The sequence below is a fragment of the Triticum dicoccoides genome, chromosome 7B (assembly GCF_002162155.2).
Source record: "Triticum dicoccoides isolate Atlit2015 ecotype Zavitan chromosome 7B, WEW_v2.0, whole genome shotgun sequence".
NCBI classification, from domain to species: domain Eukaryota; kingdom Viridiplantae; phylum Streptophyta; class Magnoliopsida; order Poales; family Poaceae; genus Triticum; species Triticum dicoccoides.
Window position 1 is genome coordinate 153,721,469 of NC_041393.1, and position 21,203 is coordinate 153,742,671.

The following is a 21,203-nucleotide window of genomic DNA, read 5'->3' on the forward strand; positions in this document are numbered from 1 at the left end:
GGCCTCGGAACACGGAAGACCAAAAGGTCGAGCATGAGTCGTATAGAAGATACGATCAACATGAAGATTTTCACCGATGTTGACTAGTCCGTCTCACGTGATGATCGGACACGGCCTAGCTGACTCGGATCATGTAATCACTTAGATGACTAGAGGGATGTCTATCTGAGTGGGAGTTCATAAGATGAACTTAATTATCCTGAACATAGTCAAAATATCTTTGCAAATTATGCCATAACCTCGCGCTTTAGTTCTACTGTTTAGATATGTTCCTAGAGAATATTCAGTTGAAAGTTGATAGTAGCGATTGTGCGGACTAGGTCCGTAAACTGAGGATTGTCCTCGTTGCATAGTAGAAGGCTTATGTCCTTAATGCACCGCACAGTGTGCTGAACCTCGAACATCGTCTGTGGATGTTGTGAACATCTGACATACACGTTTTGATAACTACGTGATAGTTTAGTTAAACGGTTTAGAGTTGAGGTACCAAAGACGATTTCGAAACGTCGCGAAACATATGAGATGTTTCGAGGGCTGAAATTGGGATTTTAGGCTCGTGCCCACGTCAAGAAGTATAAGACCTCCGACGATTTTTTTAGCCTACAAACTAAGGGAGAAAAGATCAATCGTTGAGCTTGTACTCAGATTGTCTGAGTACAACAATCACTTGAATCGAGTGGGAGTTGACCTTCCAGATGAGATAGTGATGATTCTCCAAAGTCATTGCCACCAAGCTGCTAGAGCTTCATGATGAACTATAACATATCAGGGATAGATATGATAATCCTTGAAGTATTTGAGATGTTTGACACCGCGAAAGTAGAAACCAAGAAGGAGCATCAATTGTTGATGGTTAGTGAAACCACTAGTTTCAAGAAGGATAAGGGCAAGTAGGGATACTTCATGAAACAACAAATCAGCTGCTGCTCTAGTGAACAAACCCAAAGTTTGAACCCACCCGAGACTAAGTGTTTCTGTAATGAGGGGAACAGTCATTGAAGCAGAATTACCCTAGATATTTGGTAGATGAGAAGGCTGGCAAGGTCGATAGAATTATATTGGATATACATTATGTTAATGTGTACTTTACTAGTACTCCTAGTAGCACCAGGGTATTAGATACCAGTTCGGTTGCTAAGTGTTAGTAACTCGAAATAAAAGCTACGGAGTAAACGGAGACTAGCTAAAGGTGAGCTGGCGATATGTGTTGGAAGTGTTTCCAAGATTGATGTGATCAAGCATCGCACGCTCTCTCTACCATCGAGATTGGTATTAAACCTTAATAATTGTTATTTGGTGTTTGCGTTGAGCATAGACATGGTTGGATTATGTCTATCGCAATACGGTTATTCATTTAAGGAGAATAATGGTTACTCTATTTATTTGAATAATACCTTCAATGGTCTTGCACCTAAAATGAATGGTTTGTTCAATCTCGATCGTAGTGATACACATATTCATGCCAAAATATATAAGATAGTAATGATATGGTCCCACCTACTTGTGGCACTGCCATGTAAGTCATATTGGTATAAAACGCATGAAGAAGCCCCATGTTGATGGATCTTTGGACTCACTCGTTTTTGAAAAGTTTGAGACATGCGAACCGTGTCTATTGGTGTATATGCATGAAGAAACTCCATGCAAATGGACCGTTATGACTCACTTGATGTTGAATCACTTGAGACATGCAAATCATACCACATGGGCAAGATGGCTGAAAGCCTTGTTATCAGTAAAATGGAACAAGAAAGCAACTTGTTGGAAGTAATACATTTTGATGTGTGCAGTCCAATGAGTGTTGAGGCACGCAGTGGATATTGTTATGTTCTTACTTCACGGATGATTTGAGTAGATACTGAGTATATTTACTTGATGAAACACATGTCTAAATTATTGAATGGTTCAAGTAATTTCTGAGTGAAGTTGAAGATCATCGTGACAAGAGGATAAAATGTCTATGATATGATCATAGAGATGAGTATCTGAGTTACGAGCTTTGGCAGGCAATTAAGACATTGTAGAAATTGTTTCACAATTAATACCGCCTGGAACACCATAGTGTGATGGTGTTCCGAACATCATAGTTGCACCCTATTGGATATGGTGCGTACCATGATGTCTCTTATCAAATTACCACTATCGTTCATGGGTTAGGCATTAGAGACAACCGCACTCACTTTAATAGGGCACCACATAATTCCGTTGAGACGACACCGTTTGAACTATGGTTTGGAGAAACCTAAGTTGTCGTTTCTTAAAAGTTTGGGGCTGCGACGCTTATGTGAAAAAGTTTCAGGTTGATAAGCTCAAACCCAAAGCGGATAAAATGCATCTTCATAGGACACCCAAAACTATTGGGTATACCTCCTAATTCAGATCGGAAAGCAATAGGGATTGTTTCTTGAATCAGGTCCTTTCTCGAGGAAAAGTTTGTCTCAAAAATTGAGTCGGAGGATGGTGGAGACTTGATGAGGTTATTGAACCATCACTTCAACTAGTGTGTAGCAGGGCACAGGAAGTTGTTCCTGTGGCGCCTACACCAATTGAAGTAGAAGCTTATGATAGTGATCATGAAGTTTTGGATCAAGTCACTACCGTACCTCATATGGTGACAAGGATGCGTACTACTTCAGAGTGGTACATTAACGCTGTCTTGAAGGTCATGTTGCTAGACAACAATGAACCTACGAGCCATGGAGAAGCGCTGGTGGGCCCAAATTTTGACAAATGGTTAGAAGCCATGAAATCCGAGATAGGATCCGTGTATCAGAACAAAGCATGGACTTTGGTGGACTTGCTCAATGATCGGCAAGCCATTGAGATAAATGGATCTTTAAGAAGAAGATGGATGTGGACGGTAATGTCACCGTCTATGAAGCTCGACTTGTGGCGAAGAGTTTTCCACAGGTTCAAGGAGTTGACTACGCTGAGGTTTTCTCATCCATAGTGATGCTTAAGTCCGTCGGAATCATGTTAGCATTAGCTGCATTTATGAAATCTGGCAGATGGATGTCAAAACGAGTTTCCTTACCAGTTTTCATAAGGAAAGGTTGTATGTGATACAATCAGAAAGGTATTGTCGATCCTAAGGATGCTAAAAGGTATGCTAGCTCCAGCGATCCTTCCATGGACTGGAGTAAGCATCTCGGAGTTGGAATATGCACTTTGATAAGATGATCAAAGATTTTGGGTTTATACAAAGTTTATGAGAAACTTGTATTTCCAAAGAAGTGAGTGGGAGCACTATAGAATTTCTGATGAGTATATGTTGTTGACATATTGTTGATCAGAAATGATGTAGAATTTCTGGAAAGCATATAGGGTTATTTGAAAGGTGTTTTTGAATAGAAAACCTGGATTAAGCTACTTGAACATTGAGCATCAAGATCTACGAGGATAGATCAAAAACGCTTAATGGTACTTTCAAATGAGCATATACCTTGACATGATCTTGAAGGTGTTCAAGATGGATCAGTCAAAAAAGGAGTTCTTGCCTGAGATGTAAGGTATGAAGTTAAGACTTAAAGCTCGGCCATGGCAGAAATGAGAGAAAGGACGAAGGTCGTCCCCTATGCTTTAGACATAGGCTCTACAGTATGCTATGCTGTGTACCGCACCTAATGTGTGCCTTGCTACATATCTGACAAGAGGGTACAAAGGTGATCAAGGAGTGGATCACCATATAGCGGTCAAAATTATCCTTAGGGGAATAAGGATATGTTTCTCGATTATGGAGGTGATAAAGAGTTCGTTGTAAAGGGTTACGTCGATGCAAGCTTTAACACCTATCCGAATGACTCCGAGTAGCAAACTGGATACGTATAGTGGAGCAACCATTTGGAATAGCTCCAAGTGGAGCGTGGAAGCAGCATTTACAATATGACCTAGAGATTTGCGAAGTACATACGGATCCGAATGTTGCAGACCCGTTGACTAAAACCTCTCTCACAAGCAAAACATGATCAAACCCCAGAACTCATTGAGTCTTAATCACATGATGATGTGAACTAGTTTAGCGACACTAGTAAACTCTTTGGATGTTGGTCACATGGCGATGTGACCTGTCAGTGTTAATCACATGGCGATGTGAACTAGATTATTGACTCTAGTGCAAGTGGGAGACTGTTGGAGCCCTAGAGGCAATAATAAATTAGTTATTATTATTATATTTCCTTCTTCATGATAATCATTTATTATCCATGCTATAACTGTATTGATAGGAAACTCAGATACATGTGTGGATACATAGACAACACCATGTCCCTAGTAATCCTCTAGTAGACTATCTCGTTGATCAATAGATGGTTACGGTTTCCTGACCATGGAAATTTGATGTCATTGATAATGGGATCACATCATTAGGAGAATGATGTGATGGACAAGACCCAATCCTAAGCCTAGCACAAAGATCGTGTAGTTCATATGCTAAAGCTTTTCTAATGTCAAGTATCATTTCCTTAGACCATGAGATTGTGCAACTCCCGGATGCTGTAGGAATGCTTTGGGTGTACCAAACGTCACAACATAACTGGGTGGCTATAAAGGTACACTACGGGTATCTCCGAAAGTGTCTGTTGGGTTGGCACGAATCGAGACTGGGATTTGTCACTCCGTGTGACGGAGAGGTATTTCTGGGCCCACTCGGTAGGACATCATCATAATGTGCACAATGTGACCAAGGGATTGATCACGGGATGATGTGTTACGGAACGAGTAAAGAGACTTGCCGGTAACGAGATTGAACAAGGTATCGGCATACCGACGATCGAATCTCGGGCAAGTACAATACCGCTAGACAAAGCGAATTGAATACGGGATTGATTGAGTCCTTGACATCGTGGTTCATCTGATGAGATCATCGTGGAACATGTGGGAGCCAACATGGGTATCCAGATCCTGCTGTTGGTTATTGACCGGAGAACGTCTTGGTCATGTCTGGATGGTTCCCGAACCCGTAGGGTCTACACACTTAAGGTTCGATGACGCTAGGGTTATAGGGAATAGATATACGTGGTTACAAAATGTTGTTCGGAGTCCCGGATGAGATCCCGGACGTCACGAGGAGTTCCGGAATGGTCCGGAGGTAAAGATTTATATATGGGAAGTCCTGTTTTGGTCACCGGAAAAGTTTCGGGTTTTATCGGTAATGTATGGGGACCACCGGGAGGGTCCCGGGGGTCCACCAAGTGGGGCCACCGGCCCCAGAGGGCTGCATGGGCCAAGTATGGTAGGGTACCAGCCCCAGGTGGGCTGGTGCGCCCCCCCACAAGGGCCCAAGGCGCCTAGGGTTTGGGGAGGGGGCGCCCCACCTTGCTTGGGGGGCAAGTTTCCCCGTCTCCCCCCCTTGGCCGCCACCCTAGATGGGTTTGGGGCTGCCGCACCCCTTGGGGTGGGAACCCTAGAGGGGCCGCACCCCCTCCCTCTCCCCTATATATACTTGAGGTATTTGGGGCTGCAGACACAGGAGTTTCCACCTCTCCCTGGCACAGCCCTACCTCTCTTTCTCCTCCTCTACCGCGGTGCTTGGCGAAGCCCTGCAGGATTGCCACGCTCCTCCATCACCACCATGCCATTGTGCTGCTGCTGGATGGAGTCTTCCTCAACTTCTCCCTCTCTCCTTGCTGGATCAAGGCATGGGAGACGTCACCGGGCTGTACGTGTGTTGAACGCGGAGATGCCGTCCGTTCGGCACTAGGATCTCCGGTGATTTGGACCACGATGAGTACGACTCCTTCAACCCCGTTCTCTTGAACGCTTCCGCTTAGAGATCTACAAGGGTATGTAGATGCACTCTCCTTCCCTTCGTTGCTAGTCTCTCCATAGATAGATCTTGGTGAATCGTAGGAAAATTTTGAATTTCTGCTACGTTCCCCAACAGGCAGGGTGTTTGACATTCATTCTCATTTCTTACATGTGACCTAAGCATGCAACCAAGGAGACAAATTTGAATTTTCAACCAATTTATATGCATTAGAGAATGTGCATGTAGCTCAAATTGAATTATGCACATAAATGCAATAAAAGGTTAATTAATGCACAAAAATGTCCAAATGAACCCCGATAAATTCCAAAATTTAACACAACACTCATGTTGTTCTATGTTGTCACTAGAAAAAGAATTGAAATCAAGAAGAGGCTATGGATATCATTTCGTCCAGAAAGGTGAAACATTCCCTACCATAACCATGAGGCTTGTTATGAGAAGCTCTAGTTTGTGAGAAGCTTATATACCCCAACCTGCCCCAAACGGGACAATATTTTTACCACAGCATGTTGATGCCATTCCATGCCAGCGTGTCAAGGTTCTTAAATTTCAGACGTGTTTTCGATTTACTAGAATTTGAAAACCAAGTATCTGAATGTTAGCAGCCGAGCAATGGTGGCAAGGTGTTTCACATTCATTCTCATTTCTTGCATGGGACTTAAGCATGTAACCAAGGACACACATTCCAACTCTGAACCACTTTATATGCACTTTAGCATGTGCATGTAGTTCAAATTTGAATTATGCACATAAAATGCCTAGAACCCACATAATATATAAAAATGTCCAAACGAACCCCGAAAAATTCCAAAATTTAACACAACACTCCTGTTGTTCTATGTTGACACTAGAATTTTTCGAAAGCAATAATAGGCAACGGGTATCGTTTTGTCCCCAAAGGTGGCACGTTCCCTACCGAAACCATCAACCTTGTTGTGAGAAGCTCTGGTTCGTGAGAAGCTTATTCCCAAACCTGCCCCAAATGGGACAAAAAATTACCACAGCATGCCGGGTGCATTCCATGATAGCATGCTAGGTTTCATGAATTTCAGACGAGTTTTGGATTTACTAGAATTTAAAAACCAGGTATCTCAATGTTTGCGGCCGAGTGACGGTGGCAGGGTGTTTCACATTCATTCCCATTTATTGCATGGGACCTAAGCATGCAACCAAGGACACAGATTTGAATTTTTAACCAATTTATATGCATTAGAGCATCTGCATGTAGTTCAAATTTGAATTTTGCACATATTCCATTGAAAACTCAATTAATGCATAAGAAATGTGCTACGAACCCCGAAAAATTCCAAAATTTAACACAACACTCATGTTGTTCTATGTTGAAACTACATAAAAAATTGAAATCAAGAAGAGGCAACGGCTATCGTTTCGTCCAGAAAGGTGAAACATTCCCTACCAAAACAATCAGGCTTGTTGTGAGAAGCTCTGGTTTGTGAGAAGCTTATACCCAAACCTGACCCAAATGGGACAAAAAATTTACCACGACATGTCGGGTGCCATACCATGATAGCATGCCAGGTTTCATGAATTGCAGACGAATTTGGATTTACTAGAATTTAAAAACTAGGTATCTCAATGTTTGCGTCCGAGCGATGATGGCGGGGTGTTTGACATTCATTCCTATTTCTTGCATGGGATGTAAGCATGCAACCAATGACACAAATTTGAATTTTCAACCAATTTATATGCAATGGAGCATGTGCATGTAGTTGAAATTTGGATTACGCACATAAATTCACTGAAAACTCAATTAATACATAAGAATGTGCTAACGAACCCTGAAAAATTCCAAATTTTAACACAGCATTCATGTTGTTCTATGTTGACACTAGAGAAAAAATTGAAATCAAGAAGAGAGAACGGCTATCGTTTCGTCCAAAAAGGTGAAACGTTCCCTACCGAAACCGTTAGGCTTGTTGTGAGAAGCTCTGGTTTGTGAGAAGCTTATACCCAAACCTGCCCCAAATGGGAATTTTTTTTACAGCGGCATGTTGATGCCACTCCATGATAGCATGCCATGTTTCAAGAATTACAAACAAGTTTTGGATAACTAGAATTTAAAAATCCGGCATCTCAATGTTTGTGGCCAAGTGATGGTGGCAGGGTGTTTGACATTCATTCCCATTTCTTGCACGTGACCTAAGCATGCAACCAAGGAGACACATTCGAATTTTCATCCAATTTATATGCATTAGAGCATGTGCATGTAGTTCAAATTGAATTATGCACATAAATGCAATAAAGGTCAATTAATGCACAAAAATGTCCAAACGAACCCCGATAAAATCCAATATTTAACACAACACTCATGTTGTTCTATGTTGTCACTAGAAAAAGAATTGAAATCAAGAAGAGGCTACGGATTTCATTTCGTCCAGAAATGTGAAACATTCCCTACCGTAACCATGAGGCTTGTTGTGAGAAGCTCTAGTTTGTGGGAAGCTTATATACCCCAACATGCCCCAAATGGGACAATATTTTTACCACTACATGTTGATGCCATTCCATGCTAGCGTGTCAAGGTTCTTAAATTTCAGACGTGTTTTCAATTTATTAGAATTTAGAAACCAAGTATCTGAATGTTAGCAGCCGAGCAACGGTGGCAAGGTGTTTGACATTCATTCTCAATCTCTTGCATGGGACTTAAGCATGTAACCAAGGACACACATTCCAACTCTGAACCACTTTATATGCACTTTAGCATGTGCATGTAGTTCAAATTTGAATTATGCACATAAAATGCCTAGAACCCACTTAATATATAAAAATGTCCAAACGAACCCCGAAAAATTCCAAAATTTAACACAACACTCCTGTTGCTCTATGTTGACACTAGAATTTTTCGAAAGCAATAATAGGCAACGGGTATCGTTTTGTCCCCAAAGGTGGCACGTTCCCTACCAAAACCATCAACCTTGTTGTGAGAAGCTCTGGTTTGTGAGAATCTTATTCCCAAACCTGCCCCAAATGGGACAAAAAATTACCACAGCATGTCGGGTGCCATTCCATGATAGCTTGCCAGGTTTCATGAATTTCAGACGAGTTTTGGATTTACTAGAATTTAAAAACCAGGTATCTCAATGTTTCCGGCCGAGTGACGGTGGCAGGGTGTTTCACATTCATTCCCATTTATTGCATGGGACCTAAGCATGCAACCAGGGACACAGATTTGAATTTTCAACCAATTTATATGCATTAGAGCATCTGCATGTAGTTCAAATTTGTATTTTGCACATATTCCATTGAAAATTCAATTAATGCATAAGAAATGTGCTAACGAAACCCAAAAAATTCCAAAATTGAACACAACTCTCATGTTGTTCTATGTTGAAACTACATAAAAAAATTGAAATCAAGAAGAGGCAACGGCTATCGTTTCATCTAGAAAGGTGAAACATTCCCTACCAAAACCATCAGGCTTGTTGTGAGAAGCTCTGGTTTGTAAGGATCTTATACCAAACCTGCCCCAAATGGGACAAAAAATTTACCACAACATGTCGGGTGCCATTCCATGATAGCATGCCAGGTTTCATGAATTGCAGACGAATTTGGATTTACTAGAATTTAAAAACTAGGTATCTCAATGTTTGCGTCCGAGTGACGATGGCACGGTGTTTGGCATTCATTCCTATTTCTTGCATGGGATGCAAGCATGCAACCAATGACACAAATTTAAATTTTCAACCAATTTATATGCAATAGAGCATGTGCATGTAGTTGAAATTTGGATTACGCACATAAAATGCATTCAATTAATGCATAAGAATGTGCTAACGAACCCTGAAAAATTCCAAAATTTAACACAACATTCATGTTGTTCTATGTTGACACTAGAGAAAAAATTGAAATCAAGAAGAGACAATGGCTATCGTTTCGTCCAGAAAGGTGAAACGTTCCCTACCGAAACCATTAGGCTTGTTGTGAGAAGCTCTGGTTTGTGAGAAGCTTATACCCAAACCTGCCCCAAATGGGACAAAAATTTTACAATGGCATGTTGATGCCGCTCCATGATAGCATGCCATGTTTCAAGAATTACAAACAAGTTTTGGATAACTAGAATTTAAAAATCAGGTATCTCAATGTTTGTGGCCGAGTGATGGTGGCAAGGTGTTTGACATTCATTCCCATTTCTTGCATGTGACCTAAGCATGCAACCAAGGAGACAAATTCGAATTTTCAACCAATTTATATGCATTAGAGCATGTGCATGTAGTTCAAATTGAATTATGCACATAAATGCAATAAAAGGACAACTAATGCACAAAAATGTCCAAACGAACCCTGATAAATTCCAAAATTTAACACAACACTCATGTTATTCTATGTTGTCACTAGAAAAAGAATTGAAATCAAGAAGAGGCTATGGACATCATTTCGTCCAGAAAGGTGAAACATTCCCTACCGTAACCATGAGGCTTGTTGTGAGAAGCTCTAGTTTGTGAGAAGCTTATATACCCCAACCTGCCCCAAATGGGACAATATTTTTACCACTGCATCTTGATGCCATTCCATGCTAGCGTGTCAAAGTTCTTAAATTTCAGACGTGTTTTCAATTTACTACAATTTGAAAACCAAGTATCTGAATGTTAGCAGCCAAGCAACAGTGGCAAGGTATTTGACATTCATTCTAATTTCTTGCATGGGACTTAAGCATGTAACCAAGGACACACATTCCAACTCTGAACCACTTTATATGCACTTTAGCATGTGCATGTAGTTCAAATTTGAATTATGCACATAAAATGCCTAGAACCCAGTTAATATATAAAAATGTCCAAACGAACCCCGAAAAATTCCAAAATTTAACACAACACTCCTGTTGTTCTATGTTGCCACTAGAATCTTTTCTAAAGCAATAATAGGCAACAGGTATCGTTTTGTCCGCAAAGGTGGCACGTTCCCTACCGAAACCATCAACCTTGTTGTGAGAAGCTCTGGTTTCTAAGAAGCTTATTCCCAAACCTGCCCCAAATGGGACAAAAAATTACCATGGCATGTCGGGTGCCATTCCATGATAGCATGCCAGGTTTCATGAATTTCAGACGAGTTTTGGATTTACTATAATTTAAAAACCAGGTATCTCAATGTTTGCGCCCGAGTGACGGTGGCAGGGTGTTTCACATTCATTCCCATTTATTGCATGGGACCTAAGGATGCAACCAGGGACACATATTTGAATTTTCAACCAATTTATATGCATTAGAGCATCTGCATGTAGTTCAAATTTGAATTTTGCACATATTCCATTGAAAACTCAATTAATGCATAAGAAATGTGCTAACGAAACCCGAAAAATTCCAAAATTTAACACAACACTCATGTTGTTCTATGTTGAAACTACATAAAATAATTGAAATCAAGAAGAGGCAACGGCTATTGTTTCGTCCAGAAAGGTGAAACGTTCCCTACCAAAACCATCAGGCTTGTTGTGAGAAGCTCTGGTTTGTGAGAAGCTTATACCCAAACCTGCCCCAAATGGAACAAAAAATTTACCACGACATGTCGGGTGCCATTCCATGATAGCATGCCAGGTTTCATGAATTGCGGACGAATTTGGATTCACTAGAACTTAAAAACTAGGTATCTCAATGTTTGCGTCCGAATGACGATGGCGGGGTGTTTGACATTCATTCCTATTTCTTGCATGGGATGTAAGCATGCAACCAATGACACAAATTTGAATTTTCAACCAATTTATATGCAATAGAGCATGTGCATGTAGTTGAAATTTGGATTACGCACACAAATGCATTGAAAACTCAATTAATGCATAAGAATGTACTAACGAACCCTAAAAAATTCCAAAATTTAACACAACATTCATGTTGTTCTATGTTGACACTAGAGAAAAAATTGAAATCAAGAAGAGGCAACGGCTATCGTGTCATCCAGAAAGGTGAAACGTTCCCTACTAAAACCATTAGGCTTGTTGTGAGAAGATCTGGTTTGTGAGAAGCTTATACCCAAACCTGCCCCAAATGGGACAAAAATTTTACAATGGCATGTTGATGCCGCTCCATGATAGCATGCCATGTTTCTTGAATTACAAACAAGTTTTGGATAACTAGAATTTAAAAATCTGGTATCTCAATGTTTGTGGCCGACTGACTGTGGCAGGGTGTTTGACATTCATTCCCATTTCTTGCATGAGACCTAAGCATGCAACCAATTTTCAACCAATTTATATGTGTTAGAGCATGTGCATGTAGTTCAAATTGAATTATGCACATAAATGCAATTAAAGGTTAATTAATGCACAAAAATGTCCAAACGAACCCCGTTAAATGCCAAAATTAACACAACACTCATGTTGTTCTATGTTGTCACTAGAAAAAGAATTGAAATCAAGAAGAGGCTACAGATATCATTTCGTCCAGAAAGGTGAAACATTCCCTACAGTAACCATGAGGCTTGTTGTGAGAAGCTTATATAACCCAACCTGCCCCAAATGGGACAATATTTTTACCACTGCATGTTGATGCCATTCCATTCTAGCGTGTCAAGGTTCTTAAATTTCAGACGTGTTTTCAATTTACTAGAATTTGAAAACCAAGTATCTCAATGTTAGCAGCCGAGCGACGGTGGCAAGGTATTTGACATTCATTCTCATTTCTTGCATGGGTCTTAAGCATGCAATCAAGGACATATATTCCAACTCTGAACCACTTTATATGCACTTTAGCATGTGCATGTAGTTCAAATTTGAATTAATCACACTAGACGTGAACCCGTGCATTCACACGGGCTAGCATATTTATTGTGATGGATAAAACCATCACAATAAATAGCATCTATTTAGTTCATCCGTTGAAGTATCTGGATCTATAGATGATCATATGTAAGAGTATCTGAGTCTGAATTGATGAATGGTTGAATATAAAGAGCGCTAAATTTATTCTTTTGACAAACAAAAATCTTTTTATAGATTTAATTTCTTTTATTAAAATTAGTATTTGTTCTGGATATTCAACAATTATATTTCGCTATGATTTGTAGTTACTTTTCTAGGAGTCCATTACATGCGTATTATGTAGATTGGTATTTTTTGCTAGTATTTTCTGTTGAAACCGTCTTGTATTTTATCACTGTACAGAGCTAGTAGTTTATTTGAAGGGAATTGTGATGTTCATTTGGATTAAATTGTAAGCAAGATAAATAATTATCCCCATTTTCTTTGCTCATATTTGGTACGGAGTTAATTTAAATTGGTCTCATATAATTTTATTACACAATCCTTTAATATATGAAACCTAATTTAATTTTCTACCGCATTTAAATTGGTACTTCCTCTCTAAAGAAATATAAAGGCGTTAAGATCACTATTTAAACGTTGTAAACTTCGCTAAAAAAACGCTCTGAACGCTCTTATAGAGGGAGTAACATATCACTCCACTTTACACTACTGTGTGCATGTTTATCAGTGATAGATTGTTTGCTTGGGTCGTCGGCGTGTTCGCCGGCCGCGGTCGGCGCTGGTGTCCTGTCTAGTTTGCTCGCCAGATCGGCCCATGAGAGTCGCTGCGCCAGTGGCTCTCGTTGACAACGTACATCAGTAACCTCAGAAAGTCGTTCCTCCGAACCACATCGCAACGCCGGCTGTAGCGGCAGCCATCCGACCGTTCCCCTTTGCCGTGTGGTAGGTCGTCCCCGCTGAATCTGCAATCTCCTCCGATGCCCGCATTGTTGAGCGGAGTTTCCGCATCCAGCAACAGAGGCGGCGACTCTTATCCATCCCCATTTTCCCTTGACCCTGTGTTTGTACGAACAGGTGCATATCTTTCCTTTGCCTTACCATGTCCTCTCTCTATGAAATAAATTTTAGGCATGCATAGCACGATTATCAAATTACTGTTTCTAATATTTTTTCTAGCAATTAGACTCTTGGAATTTTCTATTATTTGTTAAATTAGATCTGAATTGCTAGGGAAGAAAGAAAGGTTATAGTAATTGATAAAAGCACATACGTGATGCATACATAACTGATATTGATTTTTGTCAAATCAGTTGTGAGCCCTCCATCAGGTATCTGTGTGAATACATTGTCTTATGAATGTATTTCCACTATTTTGAAAATAAAGTATAGTGGCCGTTGAGGGAGTCCTGGACTAGGGGGTGTCCGGATAGCCGAACTATCATCATTGGTCGGACTCCAAGACTATGAAGATACAAGATTGAAGACTTCGTCCTGTGTCTGGATGGGACTTTCCTTGGCGTGGAAGGCAAGCTTGGCAATACGGATATATAGATGTCCTACCATTGTAACCGACTCTGTGTAACCCTAGCCCTCTCCGGTGTCTATATAAACCGGAGGGTTTTAGTCCATAGGACGAACAACAATCATACCATAGGCTAGATTCTAGGGTTTAGCCTCCTTGATCTCGTGGTAGATTTACTCTTGTAATGCCCATATCATCAATATAAATCAAGCAGGACGTAGGGTTTTACCTCCATCGAGAGGGCCCAAACCTGGGTAAAAACATCATGTCCCTTGTCTCCTGTTACCATCCGCCTAGACGCACAGTTCGGGACCCCCTACCCGAGATCCGCTAGTTTTGACACCGACATTGGTGCTTTCATTGAGAGTTGAACTCAAGACCTCCCGCTTACCAAGCGGGTGCCCTAACCAACTGAGCTATGAAGATGAACGCCGTGCGACACCCGTCCAGGATACGACACAACGGAGACACAGGCGCAGACGTGCAGTAGGGACCCGATGCAAGGATTCTTTTCAGATTAAGACCCTGCGTAAACCTTTTTTACTGTCTCTTGTTGATATACATCCCCCGGTTTTTTGCTATATCGAGGAGGAATCTAGCGTTTTGGCATTGGCCACGTCAGAAATTTTTGCGCGTACCTGGACACTAGGGGCTTAGGGCATTGTTCTGCCCGTTTTCATAAAGACCGATTACCTTAGGGAGTGTTCGGCGTCTCGAGTTAGGCCTTATATGCATCAGCTGCGAATCATGTCTTTGGTCAAATGTTGAGTTTGCCCGGCTCCTGTGTTTTGCTGCCTTACGTTCCGCTCTATCGGCTAACGCGGCACCAGGAGAACTACTACAATTGTGCCCCGGTTCGTCCAGGTGAGCACCTAAGTAGAGAAAGCCGAAAACTGACTGTCATGATATAGCGAAAGACTGGTCAACCACTCGATCGACCACCGGAATGTTTAGAATTCCTCCGCTTTAACGAAGGACCGTTTCCCAGTCAGGCACATACGCGCCCCGAAATTCGGAGAGCGCAGTGCCCATAGGGGCTATATAGTAGCCCCACCATCGAACTCCTATGGCTAAGTGAAAGTGATAAAGCATTATAGTCCGGTTGCCTAGTTTGCTACAATATCACCTCCTTCACAGGACCAAGACGTTGGATTAAGTGTGAAAATGCGTTTTTTTGCAAACACCCCCGCACTATGTGCGTGGGGGCTGAAGCCGAGGACTGCCATCTTTCATGTTATATACACATATACGTTAACGGCCGCACAGGAGGTACTCCAACACTTGAACGCCCAAGTATACAAAGGCCTTATATTATATTTGAAACATGGTTTCACAAATCATACATGTCATTTGAACATAACGTTTTTCGAGCACTGTGACTCTATTAAACGAGCGCCCTGCAGAACTTCCTCAAAATAGTGCTCAGCTGGTAATCGGCTTCTGTCCGAGTCCTGGGATGCAACATCGGTGGCCTCCATCTCCGCCCAGTATGTTTTGACATGGGCGAGATCCATCCATGCACCCTCTATGCATGCCGACCGCTTCATCGCCTTGATATGAGGCACCGCATCAAGGAACTGCTGCACCAAGCCAAAATAACTCTTCGGCTCGGCCCCTTCCGGCCACAAATGAGCCACAACATCCTTCATGGCAAGTCCGGACAACCTATTCAGCTCAGCCCACTCGGCTAACCGATCGGTTAATGGAAGTGCACGCTCCAGACTATGGAATTGCGACCAAAAAAGCTCTTCCATTCCGTGATCCTTTTGGCCCTGGAAGTGCGCGACTGCGTCTGCGGCACTTGCCGCCAAATTCATATAAGCATCCTCCGCACCCCACAACTGGCTCAACTGAGCATACTTCGGATCTGTGAATTTCCTACACAGCAGAAAAGGCTTTCCAGCCGCAATATCCCCGGCCTGACGTAGCTCCTCCTTTATAGACCTCATCGCGGAGCGGACATCCTTGGCTTCGGCGGAGGCCTTCTTCAGGTCCTCTTGCTCCGCTCGGCGTTCTCTTTCAAGAAACTCATAGCGGTCGGTAGCATCCTTCAGCTTCACGGCCATTTCAGCCATTTCCTCCCTGCTTCGGCAGTGAACAGCCTGTTCGGCTTTTAGCTCTTCGGCCGCCTTCAAGGCAGTTGCATTACTTTTTCTGGCTTGCTCCTTGGCTCGGCCAAGCTCCGCCCGAAGGTCCCCAATAGCAGCGGTGCCATCTGCATTAAGCATACATGTTGTAAGGCGCGAGCGTCAAGCTCCCTTACAAGGCGTCTGCAGAGAAGCCACATACCTTGTGACTCGTCAAGTCGCTTATTGACCAGCGCGATGTCCGCATCCGCAACGTCAAGTTGCCGCTTCACTTCGGCCAATCCATCAGTCCGGCTGGCCACCGAATGCCCCGCCACCTATATAAGAAAGGCGACATCTTACAACTGAGATTATGATCCTCGGCACGCTGTCACCTTTGACAACGTACCGAGTCTCAGGGGCTACTATCTATACAGGGCGCAAACCATGCGCAAAACTGTCAAAATGTATATCATTCTTCGTGTACCTCAAACCCCGTCAGCAAACTTCTAACGACCTCATGCAACCCGCTCTCAGCGGATGAAATCCTTTCAATCACCATACTCATCAACGTACGGTGATCTTCTGAGATAGATGCCCGCCCGAGCAGATCCTTCAGCTCCTCCAGCCGTACAACAGTTGGTGCCGAACTCTCTGGCCCTGCCGGACTCAGGGAGACCCTCCGCGACGATACCTCAGGGTCGTCCGCCCCGCCTGACGGTGCGCCAGATGGAGGCATTTCGCTCTCCGTCATCTCCGAACGAAGATACCCCGAAGATGAGCTCTACTGAGAAAGGCTGAGATCCGAACTACAAGGTCAAACTTCGGTTATCTCCAGAAATAAAAATAGGGATGTCCCTTATTACAAAACTCCCCTTTCTACTTACGGCTCGCTGGAGGGTTGATTCCCTTGGGGAAACAATGCGGCCGGGGCTTCTCCTGGCGCAGGGCCCTCTGCTGAAGATTTCTTCCCCCGCTTTGAGGCCCTGGCCTCCGGATCTCCAGAAGCGGTCCTCTTCTCCTCATGGAAGGAGGGATTCTCGATCCCCCCTTTCTTAAAAGCCTCCCTAGTGGAGGAGGTAGTTTTCCTGTTTTCCCCCTCACCCTCTTCCGAAGGCGCAACCTCCAGCATCTTGATTAACACCGGATCCGGCGTTATCTCAGGGAGGGGGGCGGACACCGTATCAGTTTTGCTTTTGCTATCCACTCCTGTTCAAGGGATAGCTGGTTAAAGGGGAAGTTTATGATAAATGTATGGACATCATGTCCGGGCACAAGACTACTTACTTGAGTATCCGGGCGATTGCACCTCAGGCCTGCGTCCTCGGTTAGGTCCGGACACATCTCTTGTGATTCGAAGAACAGTTTATACATCTCCACGGGCGTCGCGCCCATGAAGTGTTGGAGAGCTCGCGGTCCCACCGGATTGAATTCCCACAAGCGGAGGGGGTGACGTTTGCATGGCAGAAGGCGCCGAATTAGCATGAGCTGCGCCACCAAAACCAGATTGATCTCCCTCTCTCGGAGGTCTCGGATACGGCCCTGCAATAATGGCACGTCCTTGGACGGCCCCCAGTCAAGCCCTTTGTTGACCCATGACGCCAGCCGTTGTGGAGGGCCCGAGCGAAACTCAGGCGGCGCCACCCATCTGGTACCCCTGGGAGCGGTGATGTAGAACCACTCATGTTGCCACAAACCAAGCTCCTTTTGAAAAAGGCCCTCGGGCCATGGAGCGTCAGCTCTCTTGCTTATAAATGCCCCTCCGCACTCTGCCTGCCGCTCCTCGATCATCTTCGGCTCCACGTCGAAGGTCTTGAGCCACAATCCGAAGTGAGGAGTGGTGTGGAGGAAGGCTTCGCATACGACAATGAATGATGAGATGTGGAGGATGGACTCCGGATCCAAGTCATGGAATTCCAGCCCATAATAAAACATGAGCCCCCTCACAAAGGGATCAATCGGGAAGCCTAAACCCCGACGGAAGTGAGACACGAACACCACGCTCTCACCAGGATCAAGGGTGGGAATAACTTGCCCTTGTACGGGCAGCCTATGTGAAATTTCGCCAGTTAGATACCTGGCGTCTCTCAGCTTTAGCACATCTTCTTCCGTGACGGAAGAGGGCATCCACCAGCCCTATAGGTCTGATTCGGACATTGTCAAAGGTCCGAATCGCCTGAATCTGGAACCTTGGGTGTTGGAACTCGGGGCGAGGGGCGGATTCGATTATAGATTGAGGAAAAGGAACATGCCTTTGTCTCGTTATAAAGGGGTTGAATACCAAGAGCCATCCCCGTAACCGTTTGGGACTCGCCTTCGATGGAGGGGGCGAGCCAGCGGGCACGGTTGGGTTACCCATGCCCGTATTGATGAGAATCCCAGAATAAGGGAACACGATCTCTGCTTTGACAAGACGTGCCAAGGAAACCGCCTCGCTAAACGCGCTGAGGTGGAACAATAAAAACGATTCGAGTAAAGGCTTGGCCGTGGTGTGACGTCATGCCACGAAATACATCAGCAAATTGAACTTGTGAGAATATTATTCTCTCTATGGTGGAATGTGGAATTCATTTTGCAGAGCCGGACACTATCCTGGTGTTCAAAATCTTCTACGGATTATTCGGAGAAGGAACCCGCCTTGCAATGCCGAAGACAATATGCGCGCCGGACTCGTCGTCATTGAAGCCTGGTTCAGGGGCTACTGAGGGGGTCCTGGACTAGGGGTGTCCAGATAGCCGAACTATCATCATTGGCCGGACTCCAAGACTATGAAGATACAAGATTGAACACTTCGTCCCGTGTCCGGATGGGACTTTCCTTGGCGTGGAAGGCAAGCTTGGCAATACAGATATATAGATCTCCTACCATTGTAACCGACTCTGGGTAACCCTAGCCCTCTCCGGTGTCTATATAAACCGAAGGGTTTTAGTCCATAGGATGAACAACAATCATACCATAGGCTAGCTTCTAGGGTTTAGCCTCCTTGATCTCGTGGTAGATCTACTCTTGTAATACCCATATCATCAATATTAATCAAGAAGGACATAGGGTTTTACCTCCATCGAGGGGGCCCGAACCTGGGTAAAAACATCGTGTCCCTTGTCTCCTGTTACCATCCGCTTAGATGCATAGTTCGGGACCCCCTACCCGAGATCCGCCGGTTTTGACACCGACAACCGTCCTCTTACAGTCAGAGAGAGCTTAAATATAGTTCAATCTTCAGAGGAACACCATAAAAAAAAGCGACGGGCGCAATTTCACAAACACTATATTTGGGTTTGTTAAATGGATGCATCAAAACATTGAGTTTGTTAGAAATTCTAAAATCACTAAATCAGACTAAATTAAATAATGACTATAGACTATATACGAATATAATAAGATACCTGAAAGTAAATAAAATTTGTTCTGATAAAATATTTCAGATATATCAATTTGAAACCAAATAAGGTTGCTATGTCTGCATCACATTATATTTAGTCATATCAGAATGCTTGTAACAATATCTATAATATATCTTTGTAAACAATGTTTTTTGCAACCTTGTCGGATGGACGCTCTTCATCTGATATGAGTATCTTCAATCCATTTCTGCTGGTCACCCTTCACATTGCAACATAGAGTTGTCCATGTGTGAACACTTGCCTTCTAAGTAGAGTCCAACTTTTTTGAGAGATTGCCCCTGGCTTTTGTTTATAGTCATAGCAAAGCACATTGATATTGGGTATTGTCTCCTTTTCAGAATGAAAGGCCATTTTCAATCACTTGGTGACACGATAATTCGTGGGATGTAAACTTTGTCACCAACATTAGGACCTGTTATGACCTGGCCTTTAATGAAACGCTTTCCTAGTTGTGTTATTGTTAGTCTTGTCCCATTGCAAAGTCCTGCACTTTGATTGATGTTCCTCATAAGCATTATTGGTAATCCTACTTTCAGCCTCAGTTCATGGACTGGTATTCCAGAAAATGTAAGACTATTCAGAAACTCAGTTGTGTACAACATATCTTCATCTTTCACCGTAGACATTGCCTTACATGTTGTATCTAAACTAAAATAGGTTACCTCTTCTGGTCAACAGTCTCGTTTCTTGGGCACAAGATCGCTCTTTCCTCTAGGTATGTTCTATCAGTGTATTTTCTGTGTAAGTCAGGATAGGTGGTGTTAACAATAGATGCTTTCGGGTCATCCCCTTCATCTAAAATAAGGTCCTCTCGGATGCTAACCCAATCCTCTTCATCTATTGTTGACGTTGTGCCATCGCCTATGTTTAGTATCCAGTTTGCGAATTCAGCTGTTTTTGCTTTCTCTTCTGGACTACCTTCGGATGAATTCAGACACATATTTTCTTTGAGTCGGTACTCCTCAAAGTTCTTCCATAGGTAGGATCTCTTTATTGATGCAGAAATGATATGTTCTCTTTTCCCCTTTGGTATAACTGGTAGGATTTGCCTGAAGTCACTTCCCAAGTCTACTATCATTCCTCCAAATGGTCTATGCTCTGCGTCCTCATATGTGAATCGAAGTATATCTCTCAAACTCTTATCTAGTGCCTCAAAACAGTGTTTGTGTGTCATAGGTGCTTCATCCCATATTATCAGTGACGTTTTCTTTATTAGCTCCGCAAGAAATGTTCCTTGCTTGATGTTGCATGTGGACTCGTTAGTGATCTTGAGGGGAATGTGAAATCTTGAATGAGCTATTCTTCCACCCTGTAAAAGAAGTGCTGCTATACCACTTGAAGCAACTGCTAGAACAATTTTTCCTTCGTATCTTAATTTTGTCGTGACTGCTTTCCACAGAAATGTCTTTCCAGTTCCACCATATCCGTCAACAAAAATTAATTTTCCAAGACTGTCATTGACTGATTCTATTATAACATCAAAAGCCACCCTCTGATCCTGATTTAGCTTATGCAGTAACTTCATGTGCTCTATTCTTAAAGAATCTTTATCGTAGTTTAGTTCCTCATTTACTAATCTATTATTTAGATCTTGAAGAGCTGAACTATCTGGTAGTGGCATTCCTGGAAAATCTTTGAGGGACTTACCACCTTTAGTCAATAGTTGTTCTATCTCTGCCAGGAGCAGGCTCTTTATTTGTGCCGAGTTGAGTTCCACGGTCTGAAAATT

The 21,203-nt window shown here is 43.0% G+C and overlaps 1 non-coding gene across 1 annotated transcript; it reads right to left on the reverse strand.

The window, feature by feature from the left end:
* Positions 1-14,356: 14,356 nt before the first annotated feature.
* Positions 14,357-14,436, reverse strand: TRNAT-GGU. Its single transcript has one exon. It is a non-coding gene; the product is annotated as a tRNA-Thr (tRNA).
* Between the last annotated feature and the right edge of the window lie 6,767 nt (positions 14,437-21,203).